Source organism: Myodes glareolus, chromosome 19 (assembly GCF_982192425.1).
Source record: "Myodes glareolus chromosome 19, mMyoGla1.1, whole genome shotgun sequence".
NCBI classification, from domain to species: Eukaryota; Metazoa; Chordata; class Mammalia; order Rodentia; family Cricetidae; genus Myodes; species Myodes glareolus.
This window is the reverse complement of record NC_142044.1, coordinates 43,413,275-43,429,157: the sequence shown is the minus strand read 5'-3', so window position 1 is coordinate 43,429,157 and position 15,883 is coordinate 43,413,275. Positions and strand designations below refer to the sequence as shown.

Here is a 15,883-nt window from a genome sequence, read left to right as displayed (position 1 = left end):
AGTCTCTGAGAGAAGATTTCTTTCACTGGCTCAGGTCTCTGAGTCAGGGTGTGTTTCCTTTACTGGCTCTGATTTCAGGTTCAGAGTGGTTTTGTTTTTTGTTTTTTTTTGTTTTTTTTTTTTTTGCTTGTCCTTTTACCCCACAATATTGCCCTCTCCTCTCACCAAGAGTGTGCTCACTGAAAACTACACCTGAACTGCAGACCAATCACACCCTAGGAAATAGGAAAACCCAGTTCATGCTTGCCCAAGCCCTGCCTCCATTAAGGAGGCCCTTAGTAGGGAGGCTTATGGGAGTTGTAGTTTTCTTTGGCGTGCATGAGCCGTGGCATTGTCTTAGTAAAGCATAAAACTCCTGGAAGGTGCTTCTCTCATCATCCTGGGCATGTCAACTTTAAATCCTCCCCAGCACCTAGGATGGATGTGTCCAGGCACTAAGCAAACCTGTGCACCCTTCCCAGGTAGGAAGCAAAAGTTCCCTTCTACTTGGATGCTTAGAAAATATGCCTAGTCCCTTTGTCAACTCAGGCAGAGACTGGAATGTTCTTAATCCCTATGTCTGCTCTAATGTTCTGCTTGCTCAAAATTCTCAGAACTGGCCTGGTGAAATGGTTTAGCATGGAAAAGAGCTTGGCACACAAACTACCTGAGTGCTACCTGAGTTCAAATCTCCATCCCAGATGCAAACTTGGAAGGAGAGAACAGACTCCATGAAGTTGTCCTGATTGCCACATGCACACCTCCCCACACACAAATCAAACAAATGCACACACACACTAAATAAATAAATAAATAAATAAATGTGATTTTTTAAAAAAGGCAAGGACTGGAGAAATGGTTCAGTGGTTAGAGGCTGTTTTTCAGAGGACCCAGGTTGATTCCCATCACCCACAGCACAACTCACACATGTCAGTGACTCCAGCTGTAGTGGCTCCTTCTCTCTCTTCTGACCTCTGAGGACGCCGACACTAACTTTGAAGATGGGAAGCAAGGAGGGTAAGAAGAGAGGGTGAGTGTAACATGTATATATGACCAGCCATGGTGACACAAGACTTTAATCCCTAAATTTAGGGAGCAGAGTCAGGCAGATCTCTGTGAGTTCAAGACCAGCCTGGTCTACAGAGAGAGTTCCAGGACAGCCAAGAATACGATGAGAAACCCTGTCTTGAAAAAACCAAAAGCAAATACCTATATGTAGGAGCCAGCCATGGTAAGCTAAATATGAACAGATCACCCAAAGGAAGTTCTTAACTCCAAACCATTATCCCCTGCCAGAGTAAGACTCAACCATTGATAAGTTTAATGGAGGCCTGAGTCTCAGTAGTTTACCCTGAAGCCATACCTGGTTGCAGGATTGACCACGAACTGAGATTACCCAGGCACAACCCAGGAACAGACCATCCAAAGGAAATGCCTAATATTTTAACCATTGTAGATAGGATCACCTGCCAGTACACTCACCAGGACACCCCTAGACAAATGTCAGTCAACCATGTGTCTTGAACCTCAGTAACCCCTCACCCCTACCCTTACTACTATAAAAACTCAACTCTAACTGAACTCGAAGCTCTCACTTTATTCTAATATGTTGGCCATGTGGAGAAACCAAGTTTGCAAACATGCATAAAGTCAAGGTTCTTTGCTTTTATATACAGGACTTAGTCTCCTTGTCGGCTTTTGGGGGACTGTGCGGATTTGGGTATAATGCTATATACATAAAAATTCTACTGATATATGTTCTAACCCTCAGTCAGTAAAGTGATGGCAGCTAAAGCATGTGACCCTAGTTCCATCCCTGCACATGATGGAGTATGTCTGTAACCCCAGCACCGGATAAGCAGGGACAGGAGGATCCCCATGTCTTGCTGGCCAGACAGCATAGCTCAGTGAGTGGCAAGAGATTGAGGAAGACACCTGCGGTCAAGTTCTAGCCAATTTGTGTACACACATGGAGTCCCCACAACTTCCTTCTACATCCTAGGTTTTCAGGGATCATTGCACAGCCTCACAAACATCTGAAATCCAGAGAAATGGAGTCTGCATCTTACTTCTCCCAGATCCCAGCTCCCATCTCCTTGTTGTTGTTGCCCTTTATTTTTAAATTTGAAACTACTTATTTATGTGTAATATTAGAGTTTTGCCTTCATGTATGCCTGCACATGCCTTTAATCCCAGCTCTCAAGAGACTGAAGCAGGTAAATCTTTGAGTTCATGGTCGGGGTAGTCTACAGAGCAAGTTCCAGGACAGCCAGGGCTACACAGGTAAACCCTCTTGAAAAAGGAAAACAAAAACAAAAAATTTGTCATCTCCTCTTCCATGAGGATCCCTGAGACCCAGGGGCAGAGGCTGTGCACCGTCCCATTTGTGGTTGAGCCTTCCACTGACACTCATTCTCTGGAATGTGACTGCTTTTGAGTTTCTGCAAACAGGACTGAATTTTAATGAGGGTTTTTGTTTTTTTGTCTGTTTGTTTCTTTTATTAGGCTGTTGTTTCAGAGACACATTATGTACCCCTGGTAGGCCTGGAAGTTTTTGTTTAAGGTAGTGGCTCTGACTGAACATGGACATCACAAATTGGTGAGACTCTGTGATCAGTCAGTCCCAGGGTTTGTCTGTCTCCACCTCCCAGCACCTGCACGACAGGACTATGTTGTAGTACAGATTTACAAGGGTGCAGAGAATCCATCTCAGGTCCTTTTGTTTGCACTGAAAGGGTTGTATTGACTGAGCCATCATCCTCACACTGAATCTTCACCTTTAATCCACACAAATGATTTTTTTTCCTTTTACTTCTAGGGCAAGAATACAGAGCCTCAGACATGCTAGGAAAGTGTCCAACTTTGAGTTACATTCAAAACCTTACAGAAGTGGCACAGTCATTTTCCTGCCTCAGATTCCTAGCAGCCAGGCTGGAGAGACAGCTCAGTGGTTGAGAACCCTGGAGATTCTGGCAGAGGAGCCAAGTTTGTTTCACAGAACCCATGTAAAATTGATCACAACCACCCCAAACTCCAGCTCCAGAAGATCCAAAACCTCTGGACTCTGCAGGCACCCACACTTATGAACACGCATACATACACAAAACAGCCCCTACACCCTGTGCAGGAACATAATTTATACACAATAAATTTAAAACAAAGCCAACCAGGGCTAAAGAGATGGCTCAATGGTTAAGAGCACTGCCTACTCTTCCAGATAAACCTTGAGTTCAATTCCCAACACCCATGTGGCAGCTCACAGCTGTCTGTAATTCCAGATCCAGGGGGTCTGACACCAATACACTAAAATAAAATAAAATAAAATAAAATAAAATAAAATAAAATAAAAGTTAAATAAACTCCTGTGAGGTCCTTGAATCCCCGCAAGGGGCCCCACTCTGTGCTGAGGAGATAAAAAGTGGTGAGTGGCCACCCAGCAGGACAGTCCCAGGGAACAGAATCCAGGCCCCCTCCAATGCCCTAAATTTATCTGGCCATCCAGTGCAGCATGTTCCCAGCTATTGGCTTCCTTTTCCCCTTCCATCTTGTGCCCAAGCACTCCATTTCACCTGCAGGGTCCTTGGATCTCCAAACTCAGCCTGCTTTGGGGCCGAGAGGTCCGGGGAGCCAGCGGGGAATGGTCCTGCATCTGGGGCTTCTTTGAACCATACTACTCTGCCCCCCAACCCTGCTGTTTTGTCTGCAAGGTCCTTGGAGCCCAGCAAGAAGCCCTGCTCCCATGCTGAGGAGAAACGGAGTGGAAGAGATGGGCAGACGCCAATGCAGGAATTTCTCCAACAACCTGAAAAGCAACATAACACCAGAATCTAGTGAACATGCAACACAAGACTTGAACACCCTAACCCATAAGAATTAGAAGAAATTGACTTTTAAAGTAACCTTATGCAAATGATGGAGACCCTTAAACAGGAAGTGAAAAACTCCCTTAAAGAAATGGAAGAGAAGACAAACAGTTAGAAGAAATTAATAAATCCCTCAAAGATACCCAAAAAAACGCAATCAAACAGGTAAAGGAAACAATTCAAGACTTAAAGATCAAAATGGAGGTAATAATAAAAACACAAACTGAGGGATGTTTGGATATGGTAAAAGAACAGGAACTACAGAGACAAGTATAACCAACAGAATAGAAGAGATAGAAGAAAGAATTTCAGGCACTGAAGATACTATAGAGGAAATAGACTCATTGACTGAAAAAAAATCCAACAAATTCTTAACTCAAAACATCCAGGAAATCAGGGAAACCATGAAAAGACCAAACCTAAGAATAATGGGGGTAGATGAAGGAGAAGAATTCCAGCTCAAAGACCCAGAAAATATATTCAAAAAAATTATAGAAAAAAAACTTTCCCAACCCGAAGAAGGATATTCCTATGAAGGTACAAGAAGCTTACAGAACACCAAATACACTAGATCAAAAAAAAAAATCCCCTCGCCATATAAATATCAAAGCACAATCATGCAGAGTAAAAAAAAATATTAAGGACTGCAAAGGGAAAAGGTCAAGTAACAAATAAAGGTAAACCAATCAGAATTACACCTGACTTCTCTATGGAAACCATGAAAGCCAGAAGGTCTTGGATAGATGTGCTGAAGACACTAAAAGACCATGGATGTAAGCCCAGACTACTATACCCAGCAAAGTTTTCTTTCACCATCAATGGAGAAAACAAGATACTCCAGGACAAAAACAGATTTAAACAATATGTAGCCACAAACTCAGCCTTACAGAAAGTACTAGAAGGAAAACCTCAACTCAAGGAAGCCAACAACACCCACAATAGCCAGACATCTGACAACCCTCCACCAGCACAACTCAAAGAAGGGAAACACACAAACACTACCACCGAAATAATAATCGGAGTTAACAAGCACTGTTATTAATATCACTTAATATCAATGGACTCAATTCACCTATAAAAAGGCACAGGTTAAGAGAATGGATAAGAAAACAGGATCCAGCATTCTGCTGTTTACAAGAAACACACATCAACCTAAAAGACAAACACTTCCTCAGAGTAAAGGGTTGGGAAAAGGTTTTCAATCAAATGGAGCAAAGAAACAAGTGGGTGTGGCTATCCTCATATCTAACAAAATTGATTTCAACCTAAAATCAATCAGAAGAGATGGAGAAGAACACTTTATACTGATAATAGGAACAATTCATCAGAATGAATTAGTCTCAACCCTAAATATTTGTGAGCCTAATATAAAAGAACACACATATGTAAAAGAATCATTACTAGAACTCAAATCACACATCAGATCCCACACACTAATAGTAGGAGATTTCAACACTCCTCTCTCACCAATGGACAGGTCAACCAGACAGAAAATTAACAGAGAAATAGGAGACTAACAGATGTAATAAGTCAAATGGATTTAACAGACAGCTATAGAACATTCCACCCAAACAGGAAAGAATATACCTTCTTCTCAGCACCTCATGGAACCTTCTCGAAAATTGATCACATACTCGGTAACAAAGCAAACATCCACAGGTACAAAAAAATTCTAGTAATCATGTGTGTCTTATCAAATCACCAGGGACCAGGGATTAAAAGTTAAAATTTAACAATTCCACCCCCAAAAAGCCTACAACGTCATGGAAACTGAACAGTCAACTATTGAACCACCCCTGGGTCAAGGAAGAAATAAAGAAAGAAATTAATGTCTTCCTTGAATTCAGAGAGAGAGAGAGAGAGAGAGAGAGAGAGAGAGAGAGAAAGAGAGAGAGAGAGAGAGAGAGAGAGAGAGAGAGAGAGAGAGAGAGAGAGAGAGAGAGAGAGAGAGAGAAACAACATACCCAAACCTATGGGACACTCTGAAAGCAGTGCTAAGAAGAAAGTTCTTAGCACTAAGTGCCTACAGAGAGAAACCGGACAAATCTCCCATTAGAGACATAACAGCACACCTGAAAGCTCTAGAAAAAAAGAAGCAGACTCACCCAGGAGGAGTAGAAGACTGGAAATAATCTGAGGGCTGAAATCAACAAAATAAAACACAGAAAATAATCCACAAAATCAATAAAACAAAGAACTGGTTCTTTGAGAAAATCAACAAGATTGACAAACCCCTATCCAAACTAATCAAAAGGCAAAGAGAGAACACGCAAATTAACAAGATCAGAAATGAAAAAGGGGACATAACAATAGACACTGAGGAAATTCAGACAATCATTATGTCTTACTACAAAAGCCTGAATGCCACAAAACTGGAAAATGTAAAAGAAATGGACATTTTTAAGATAAGTACAATATACCAAAATTAAATCAAGACCAGGTGAACAATTTAAATAGACCTATAAGTCACGAGGAAATAGAAGCTGTCATCAGAAACCTCCCAACCCCCCCCCAAAAAAAAGCCCAGGACCAGATGGTTTTAATGCAGAATTCTAACAGAACTTCCAAGAAGAGCTAATACCTATACTCCTTAATGTATTTCACATAATAGAAACAGAAGAGTCATTGCCAAACGCTTTTTATGAAGCTACATTTACCCTGATACCAAAACCACACAAAGACTCAACCAAAAAAGAGAATTACAGACCAATCTCACTCATGAACATCGATGCAAAAATTCTTAAAAAAAAAAAAAAAATACTGTCAAACCGAGTCCAAGAACACATAAAAAAAAACATCCATTATGATCAAGTAGGCTTCATCCCTGAGATGCAGGACTGTTTCAACATACAAAAGTCTATCAATGTAATCCATCATATAAATAAACTGAAAGAAAAAACATATGATCATTTCATTAGATGCTGAAAAAGCATTTGACAAAATTCAACACCCCTTTATGATAAAGGTCTTAGAAAGATCAGGGATACAAGGATTATATCTAAGTATAAGAAAAAGCAATATACAGCAAGCCGACAGCTAACATCAAATTAAATGGAGAGAAACTTAAAGCCATGCCACTAACATCAGGAACACGACAAGGCTGTCCATTCTCTCCATATCTCTTCAATATGGTGCTTGATGTTCTAGCAATAGCAATAGGACAACATAAGGAGATAAAGGGGAATAGAATTGGAAAGGATGAAGTCAAACTTTTGTTATTTGCAGATGATATGATAGTGTACATAAGTGACACCCAAAACTCTGCCAAAGAACTCCTACAGCTGAAAAATACCTTCAGTGATATGGAAGGATACAAGATCAACTCAAACAAAAATCAGTAGCCCTCCTATACACAAAGGATAAAGAAGCAGAGAGGAAAATCAGAGAAACATCACCTTTCACAATAGCCACAAACAGCACAAAGTATCTTGGGATAACACTAACCAAGGAAGTGAAAGATCTATTTGACAAGAACTTTAAGGCTTTGAAGAAAGAAATTGAAGAGAATACCAGAAAATGGAAGGATCTCCTATGATCTTGGATTGGTAAGTTCAACATAGTAAAACTGGCAATTCTACCAAAGTCAATCTATAGATTCAATGCAATCCCCATCAAAATCCCAACAAAATTCTTCACAGACCTTGAGAGAACAATAATCAACTTTATATGGAAAAGCAAAAAACCCAGGATAGCCAAAACAATCCTATAAAATAAAGGAACTTCCAGAGGTATTACCATCGTGACTTCAAACTCTATTATAGAGCTACAGTAATGAAAATAGCTTGCTACTGGCATAAAAACAGAGAAGTCGACCAATGGAATCGAAATGAGGACTCGGATATTAATCCACAAACTTATGAACACATGATTTTTGACAAAAATGCTAAAATTATACAACAGAAGAAAGAAAGCATCTTTAAATAGTGCTGGCATAACTGGATGTCAACCTGTAGAAGAATGAAAATAGATCCATATCTATCACCGTGCACAAAACTCAAGTCCAAATGGATTAAAGACCTCAATATAAATCTGGCCAAACTGAACCTGATAGAAGAGAAAGTTGGAAGTAGTCTACAACACATGCACGCAGGAGAAGACTTTCTATGTATTGCCCAGTAGCACTGACAATAAGAGCAACAATGAATAAATGGGTCCTCCTGAAACTGAGAAGCTTCTGAAAAGCAAAGGACACTGTCATTAAGACAAAAAGGCAACCTACTGAATGGGAGAAGATCTTCACCAACCCCACATCAGACAAAGGCCTGATATTCAAAACATATAAAGAACTCAAGAAACTAGACATTAAAATCTGATGTCTTAAAAAATGGGGCACTGAACTAAACAGAAAATTCTCACCTGAAGAAGTTCAAATGACCAAGAGACACATAAGGTCATGTTCAACTTCCTTAGCAATCAGGGAAATGCAAATCAAAACAACTTTGAGATACCATCTTATACCTGTCAGAATGGCTAAAATCAAAAACACCAATGATAACCTATGCTGGAGAGGATGTGGAGTGAGGGGAACACTCATCCATTGTTGGTGGGAATGCAAACTTGTGCAACCACTTTGGAAATCAGTGTGATGGTTTTTCAGGAAACTGGGAGTCAACCTACCTCAGGATCCAGAAATGCCAATCTTGGGAATATACCCAAGAGATGCCCAATCATACTACAAAAGCATTTGTTCAACTATGTTCATAGCAGCATTATTTGTAATAGAGAGAACCTGGAAATAGCCTAGATGCCCCTCAATGGAAGAATGCATAAAGAAAGTGTGGCGCATATACACATTTGAGTACTACTCAGCGGTAAAAAACAATGACATCCTGAATTTTGCATGCAAATGGATGAAAAAGAAAATACTATACTTAATGAGATAACCCAGACCTAAAAAATGAATATGTTATGTACTCACTCATTAGTGGATTCTAGCCATAAACAAAGAACATTGAGCCTATAGTTAGTGATCCTAGAGAAGCTAAATAATAAGATGAACCCAAAGAAAAACATATATAGATCCTCCTGGAAATTGGAAGCAGACAAGATAACTGGGCAAAAGTTGGGAGCATGGGGGTGGGGGTGAGGTGGAGGGAAGGCGAGAGGGGGAGAAAGAAGGGAGGGTGGAAGATTGGGGAGACCTTGAGAGAGTGGGATGGTTGAGATGGAGGAAGAACAGATAGGGGAGCAGGGAAGAAGATAGCTTAATTAAGGGAGTCATTTTAGGGTTGGATAGAGACTTGGTTCTAGAAGGGTTCCCAGGTATCCAAGGGGAGGTCCCCAACTAGGCCCTTCACTATCTATTAAGTCTGGAGATCTTAAACCATTATACGACGTTTCACCTGGGGATACTGACCCCTCATCACCCGAATGCTTATTCTTGAAGCCAAAGGAGCTCTAAAATTGCTCATGCAAAGTATAGAACAGGTACATTTACAAAGGGTAGATTATGATAAGCCCATGCAATTATTAGTGTGAACCTCTCATTTTGCACCAACTGGAGTTTTTTGGCAAATGGGACTCATCATGTGGTTTCACATGCCTGCCTCTCCTTCCAGAGTGGTCACTCCGTATTATGATTCAGTATTACAACTATTATGGAAAGATAAATTTGAGCACTCAAACTTTTGGCAAGCAACCTGATAGAGTAGTTGTTCCATATGATAAAGATCAGTTGATACATTTACAACAATAGAATGATGATTGGACTCTGTTCTACTATCCCCAAAAGCTTAGATTGATAGTCATTATCCTCAACATGCTTTACTTAATTTGTTTAAAAACCATCCCGTTATTTTTCCTCGTGTGGTGCATACTGTCCCTCTTGCCGGAGTGCGTACCTTTTGGCTCCCCTAAAGGATATGCAGTTGTGGGATTGAACGGACAGATGTTTCAACAGCCAGTGGGAGATGTTTCTGCTCAAGCGACAGAATTAACTGCTTGTTCTAGCAGTGCAAATATATAATGAAGAACCTATTAATTTGTATACAGATAGTGTTTATCTTTCTCAAATTATTTCTCCTTTAGAAACAGCATCCTATATTCCTCCCACTTCCCATATTCAACAGCAGCCATGCTGTTTACAATATTTGCTATGATGTAGGCATGATCCTATTTAAGGAAGTCACATTAAAGGACATACCTTGCTTCCTGGACCATTGGATGAGGGTAATCATCTTGCAGATCAACATACCCGGATGCTCTTTAGTAGTCCTGAGGAAAAGAATCTGAAACTTCATTAAAAAATTATCATTTAAATGCTGTTATTTGCAGCATCATATTGGATGCTCTAAGGACATCGCCTTGCAAGTTTCCACTCAATGCCCAGACTGTGCCCGTATCATAATACACCACACCTTGGAGTTAATCCTCGGGGGCTAAAGCCTAATGACATTTGACAGATGGATGTCACTCACCTTCCCTCTGCTGGCTCATTGAAATATTTGCATGTTTCTCTAGATACTTATTCTAAAGTAGTTTTTGCTTCCTTACATACTGGGGAATACATTAAGAATGTTTTGGCCCATTACTTAGTGACTTTTGCATATATGGGGATCCCCTAATATATACAAAACAGATAATTGACCAGCTATTACTAGTGCCAGATTTCGAATGTTTTGTAAAGACTGTGACATCATACACAAAACTGGGATTCCCTATAATCCTGCAGAACAAGCTATTGTGGAACGGGTAAATATGACTCTAAAACAATATTTTGCAAAAGTAAAAAGAGGGGAGTATATATCCTCCTCTACAACTCAATTAGCCTCTATTTTATTTATTCTAAAATTTTTAACAATTGATAGTCAAGGACTAGCAATGGAATGGCACTGGCAGCAAAAATCACAATTGTTAGGCCTGGTGCAATGGAAAGATCTAGTCACAGGCCAGTGGGAGAGGCTAACTCCCTTTTTGGCCAGGATGAGGGAGCGGTGGGTGTTTTCTCTCTAGGATCCAACAAACCTATCTGAATACCAGAGAGGTGTGTCTGTCCTAGAGCCATGATCCTTTGGGTATTCTTCATGATGATCATTTGCCTACCAACTCTCAGTTGTACCAAGCACACGGATTGGAACCTGGTAAAGAACCTGCCCATACTGATGCCAGTGAGTAAGTCTAGCCCATTACTTCCATCCTTTTAGGCCACCAGCTTTTCCACAGGCACTGCCTCTGGTAATGTGAATCATTGTGTAGTGTTAGCAATGCATCCATAGCTGATTTTCCGAATAATGCCACACCCAGTAAAATGGTGGGACTAAAAGAGATATGGTACCCATTATTTTAATTTAAAAGAAGGATTGCTTTGGGGCGAGTGCATCACACAAAATCTGGATTTGCTTAGAGGTAGTAATGATATGTGGTGGTACCGCCACCGACCTGAAGAAAAGAATTCTCATCCCTCTAATGCTACAGAAAGGTCTTGCTTTTAATGCTACTACAAAATATAATCAAACTGATATATTTGAAACATCCTTAAAGGTTAATTATACTTCGGGTCGTAATTTCACCATTCAGTCTCAGGCCTGCGTATAGCTCCATTTTTTTTCATTTTATGGAACAGTACTATTGGGGAGAAGGATTTGCTAAATTGCTCTTCCAGAAACTGCAGTCTTAGCAATTGTTGGGATGAATCCGCAGCCGCACTTTTAGTTCGAGTACTGGCGTTGATCCCATTGCCAATAGAGGAAGGTCGATCCCGGACAGAAATCACCTTGTATCAAGAGAAACAGGACTTTGGGATAACTGCCGCCATGGTGGCCATTATCTTCATCTCGGTTACTGCTGCCACTGTTGCTGGACTGGCCATGTCGCAGACATCGGTGGTGGCTGAAACTGTGGACAAGTTGGTCGGTCAAGTTAGCGAGGAGCTACAAACTCAAAATGGTCTTAATGTTCAAATAAAGCTAGGCATGCTAAATTCAAATCAGCAAACTGCCGTACTGCAGGAATAAATTGATGCCCCCTTTGGTTGACACAACAAATGTCTTGTTATCATAGTGTGTGTGTTACACCTTCTATTGTATAGAATGTTTCTGCCATGGTATTGCAACTTAATCGACTATTCAACTGTCACATCAAATTTATGACTTGAACAGTACTAGAGCACCTCCTGTATCTGCAGAGGGATGGCGGAATGCTATGGCCCAGATAGGGGGTTGGGTACAGCAATGATTGGGAATACTCTCCTTGGATCTATTTGGTCTTTTGGGCTTGGGCCTTTGTTTTTGGGTACTATGCAAATTCATGCGGTCTATTCAGACCTAGAAGATGGTCACCCAGCAGGTGTTACTTGGTCTATCCTCTGGTAATCCTGAAGTACCTCAAGTCTGGCTACAAATGCTGCAGAAACACTGAAAATTTTCCCATAACGGGCAACTTCTACAGGTAGACGCCCACCTAAGACTGGGAAGAGGCCTCCCAATGATGGGTAAGGGTCTCCTATCCTGAGATGGACTAAGACAGGAAGTCTTCATTTTATTTTACAGTTATGGGGGAGATGTTGGGATCTCTTAGTCTGGCCTCTGCCCTCCTCCTCCCCCACTGGTGACCTTTTGCTCTTTTGTACCAAGCTTCCGAAAACAGCCCTAGTTCCATGTTTTGAGTTGTTTACCCAGGCCTAGCTTCCTGGAAACATGTTGCCCCTGCCCTGACCTCCTGCTCCTATGATGAGTCTACCACCTGGCTGGACCTGATATCTCTTTTGGGTCGGTTATAAAAACCTCCCTTATGCTGTAAATAAAGGGCTTTGAGTTCCAGGACTTCAGGTTCTAGCTTCATTCAGTTGGTGTGATGTCTCTTGAATCCTGACATCTCTTGGTTCCAGGCTGTGCAGGCATGGCACTCAGTGATGCCTTCATCCATGTGTAGTCCTCAGATGAGCTTTGTCATTCAACCCCATCCTTCACTGCATGGAGCTGCGATCTGCCTGTCAGGTGCATCCGGCAACACTTAAACAATTAGCCCAGCAGGACAGCCAAGCAGACAGCTGAGCTGAAAGTCCTAACTCTATAGTAAATAAGTAAATAAGGCCTGGCCCCTAGACCAATGGAACCTGGGTATAGAGTAGGTGTAAGAGTGCTGGTCCCACCTCTGGACACTGTGTCCAAGGCTAGGTAAGCCCAACTCACTTTCAAGGTGGTGCGAAGTCCCAGAATTCCAAAGTGATGTCCATTTTCCTCCAGCCGACAGTCACTTGCCTGTTAGGAGAAAAGTACAGTTCTAATAAAACTCCCTATAGTGAGGCCTCTTCACAAACACAGTAACCAGAGCTGGACCCAGTGTGACTGTGTCTTTTCTGATGGGAAGAATCCCGGGATAAATGAAAGCGGCAAACACAACCACAGGGAGCAGAGGGAGATGAAGGATGGGAAGAAGCTCTCTTGTCTTCACATGGAGAAATATTTCACTAGGACCAGAAACATAAAGAAATAGAGAGATAAATGAGTTCTGCTGAGATATTTCCCTGCAGACTTGTCCACAGGGTCTGCACATTCATAGGCAGCTTGGACATGGAATTGGCTCATGATCACCTCAGACGAGGATGCCGGGAAAGACCAGCCCTGGACCATATTCCCTTGAAAACTATAGTTTCCTGGGGGAGAAACCTGTGGGAGATGGCTTACCTCCTCTTCTGCTGGACAGAGACCCTATATGCTGGGTAAGTGGGCACCCTGCCATCTGGAATTCCCACAGAGCTCCTGCTTCTGAGTCTCAGGCCACACTTGCAATCTCCACCCGGTGTCTCCTGATGTACAGAGCTCATCACTTTAAACAGGAAGGACCCGTGAGAGGGGCTCTAAGGGAATCTGGAACGAGCAGCACTCAGTCTCCACTCTCCTTACCCACTGAGCTACCCTCTCCCCATGGCTCCTTCTCCCCAGTCTCTTCCACCCCATCCACATTCCTCCCTCTGCAAACTCTTTCCTGCTGCCTCTGCAGCCTCTGTCTCTCATCCTCTGGTCACCATCTCCAGCTCAACTATGTCACTTTACTTAGAAGCCGGGAGAAGTGTTGGTCTGGAGATTTAGATGTCAGACTTGGAAATTTACTAACACAGATAGGTAAACAAATTAATGCACCAGTTGCAAAAGACAAATGACAGTTTCAAGTACAAAAAAAGGATGAAATAAAAAAATTGATGACATAACTTAGTGAAGATATGGGACAAAGAGCACATGCTCAGCAGCAAGAGAAAATTTGATATTTTCCAGAATTGATGTCTGTCTTAATATTTCTGCATTATGTGTGACAAACAAGTCCCAAAAGCCAAAGAGGTCTGTTTTCTCTCATATGGAAAGTCTGGAGGTCTGTAGGGGCCAGAACATGAATGACAGAACACTGAGGACATGGAGTAGGACAGTAGTCCCCAAGAGATGGTCCACAATGTTAAGAAGGGGAATGATCATCTCTACCCTCACGGAGAATCCAGTGTGTGCTTCAGAGTCCTAGTTGGTTCAGTATCAGGACTCCGGCAGCTCTGGGATCCCCATTAGCCAGCAAGAATGAAGATGGTTCAATGGCCAAAAAACCAACCCAAACTGGTTTTGACACGCAAAGAAATCAATGGGACATCCATGAGCAAGTCCAGCCGTGGAAACCAGCAGCCAAGTGGACTCTCTCTGTGTGTTTGATGAGTAGGGCTGGAAGCTCCTATCTAGAAATTGTGACTTCATGCGCTGCCTCTAGCACTGGTGTCCTTAGAGTGAAAGCTCTGACTTCAAATCACAAGACAGGAGCCCAGTGTCTCAGTGACAAACCTTGAGTCCTCAGCCTTGTTCTCAAGGCCCAAATGGAGAGAACTCAGTCAGTCACACCAGGAAACCGATCCGGATTCTGCTGATTGGTCAGCATGAAGTCATATGACTTGTTCTGAGATTTCAGTGGTAGATTCTGTAAAAACATGGTTGGTGCATAGAATTTAATATTCTGTGCCTTGATTCCAAGGATGTATCAGCAATGGCACATGTCCCCAGCCTACTGCCTTGTGTCCACACAAGAACTCCTGATGACACTCCTTACCTCCAAGTTTCCGTTCATGCTGGACATAGACTTCTATTCTGAAGGTTAGGTTTGGACTTTGCCCCCTGTTCCTAGTCCATCCTAGATGAAAGTACCTTCAGTTCAGTCCTGACCCTGTCAAGATGAAAAAAGCACAGAACTGTTACGATTCTGCATGAACTGTTTGGAGGAACTTACCATTGACACCATACAGCTGATGAAGCCAGGCATGGCAGTGTACATCTGTAATTGCAGCACTCAGGAGGCAGGGGTGCATGGTCAGTCTCTATGGGTTTGAGATCTGTGTGCTCTACAGAAAGAGTCTCAGTTAGCCAGGGCTATAAGTGAAATTCAGTCGCAAAACATAAAATATAAAATGCGGATTCAGGAAATTTCCCTATCTCATTTGCAGAATTCAACAGAACACTCAACTATTTCACAGTCCTGGCTTCACTGATAAGCAACAGAAACAAGTCCTGACCCCAGTTGATGCCCATAAATTAAAGTAGCTCTCACCCCCCTAATCAAGCTGCTTTTTGTTCTCTGAATGTTTTGTTCTGGGGCTCACCAGATGGTCAGGGTTCTAGAAAGTATGTGACCGCACAAGCTGGCTGTTGTCCTGCTGGGATGAAGATCAGGTCAAACCTTCAATATTCACCAGTGTTTGCTAAAAGTTCAGATGGTCAGAATGGAAGCCGGATGCCAAGTACAACAGAGAAGATGGTTCCTCCCTTGCCACACCTCCAGTCTCTCAGCCTCCCATTGCTCTTCCGTCAAGTGAGTCAATGATAACTTTCCCTCTGTGTTAGGGGTCTGGCAGAGGCCACCTCATGGGATCCTTTTCTTCATGACATCAGGACCAGGCTTCAGAAACTCCTCTTCTACCACACACAGATACTCACTGCACTCAGTCTTACCTTCAGGGGATGATGCACACAGATAGGGCCCTGGATTACCCACTGAGTTCGGTTCCCCTTGGCATCTCAGCAAGCTGCTCCCTACCTGGAAGGTGTCCTGGAAAACAGTTCAGATCCCACACTCAC

The 15,883-nt window shown here is 42.2% G+C and overlaps 1 protein-coding gene across 6 annotated transcripts in view; it reads right to left on the bottom strand.

Annotated features, from left to right (window-relative positions):
* Nucleotides 1–11,250: 11,250 nt before the first annotated feature.
* The window catches only part of LOC125407201 (putative sperm motility kinase W), a 35,551-nt gene continuing 30,918 nt past the window's right edge, over nt 11,251–15,883 (bottom strand). For 2 of the 6 annotated variants that reach the window (XM_087899050.1, XM_087899051.1), the window contains exons 5-9: nt 14,862–15,854; nt 14,600–14,732; nt 13,466–13,648; nt 12,971–13,039; nt 11,251–11,675 (exon numbers count right to left, since the gene is read on the bottom strand). The gene's annotated coding sequence lies outside the window, so the exon portion shown is untranslated. The remainder of the gene's footprint in view (nt 11,676–12,970; nt 13,040–13,465; nt 13,649–14,599; nt 14,733–14,861; nt 15,855–15,883) is intronic. The other 4 variants (XM_087899053.1, XM_087899052.1, XM_087899054.1 and 1 more) reach the window with 4 other exon arrangements.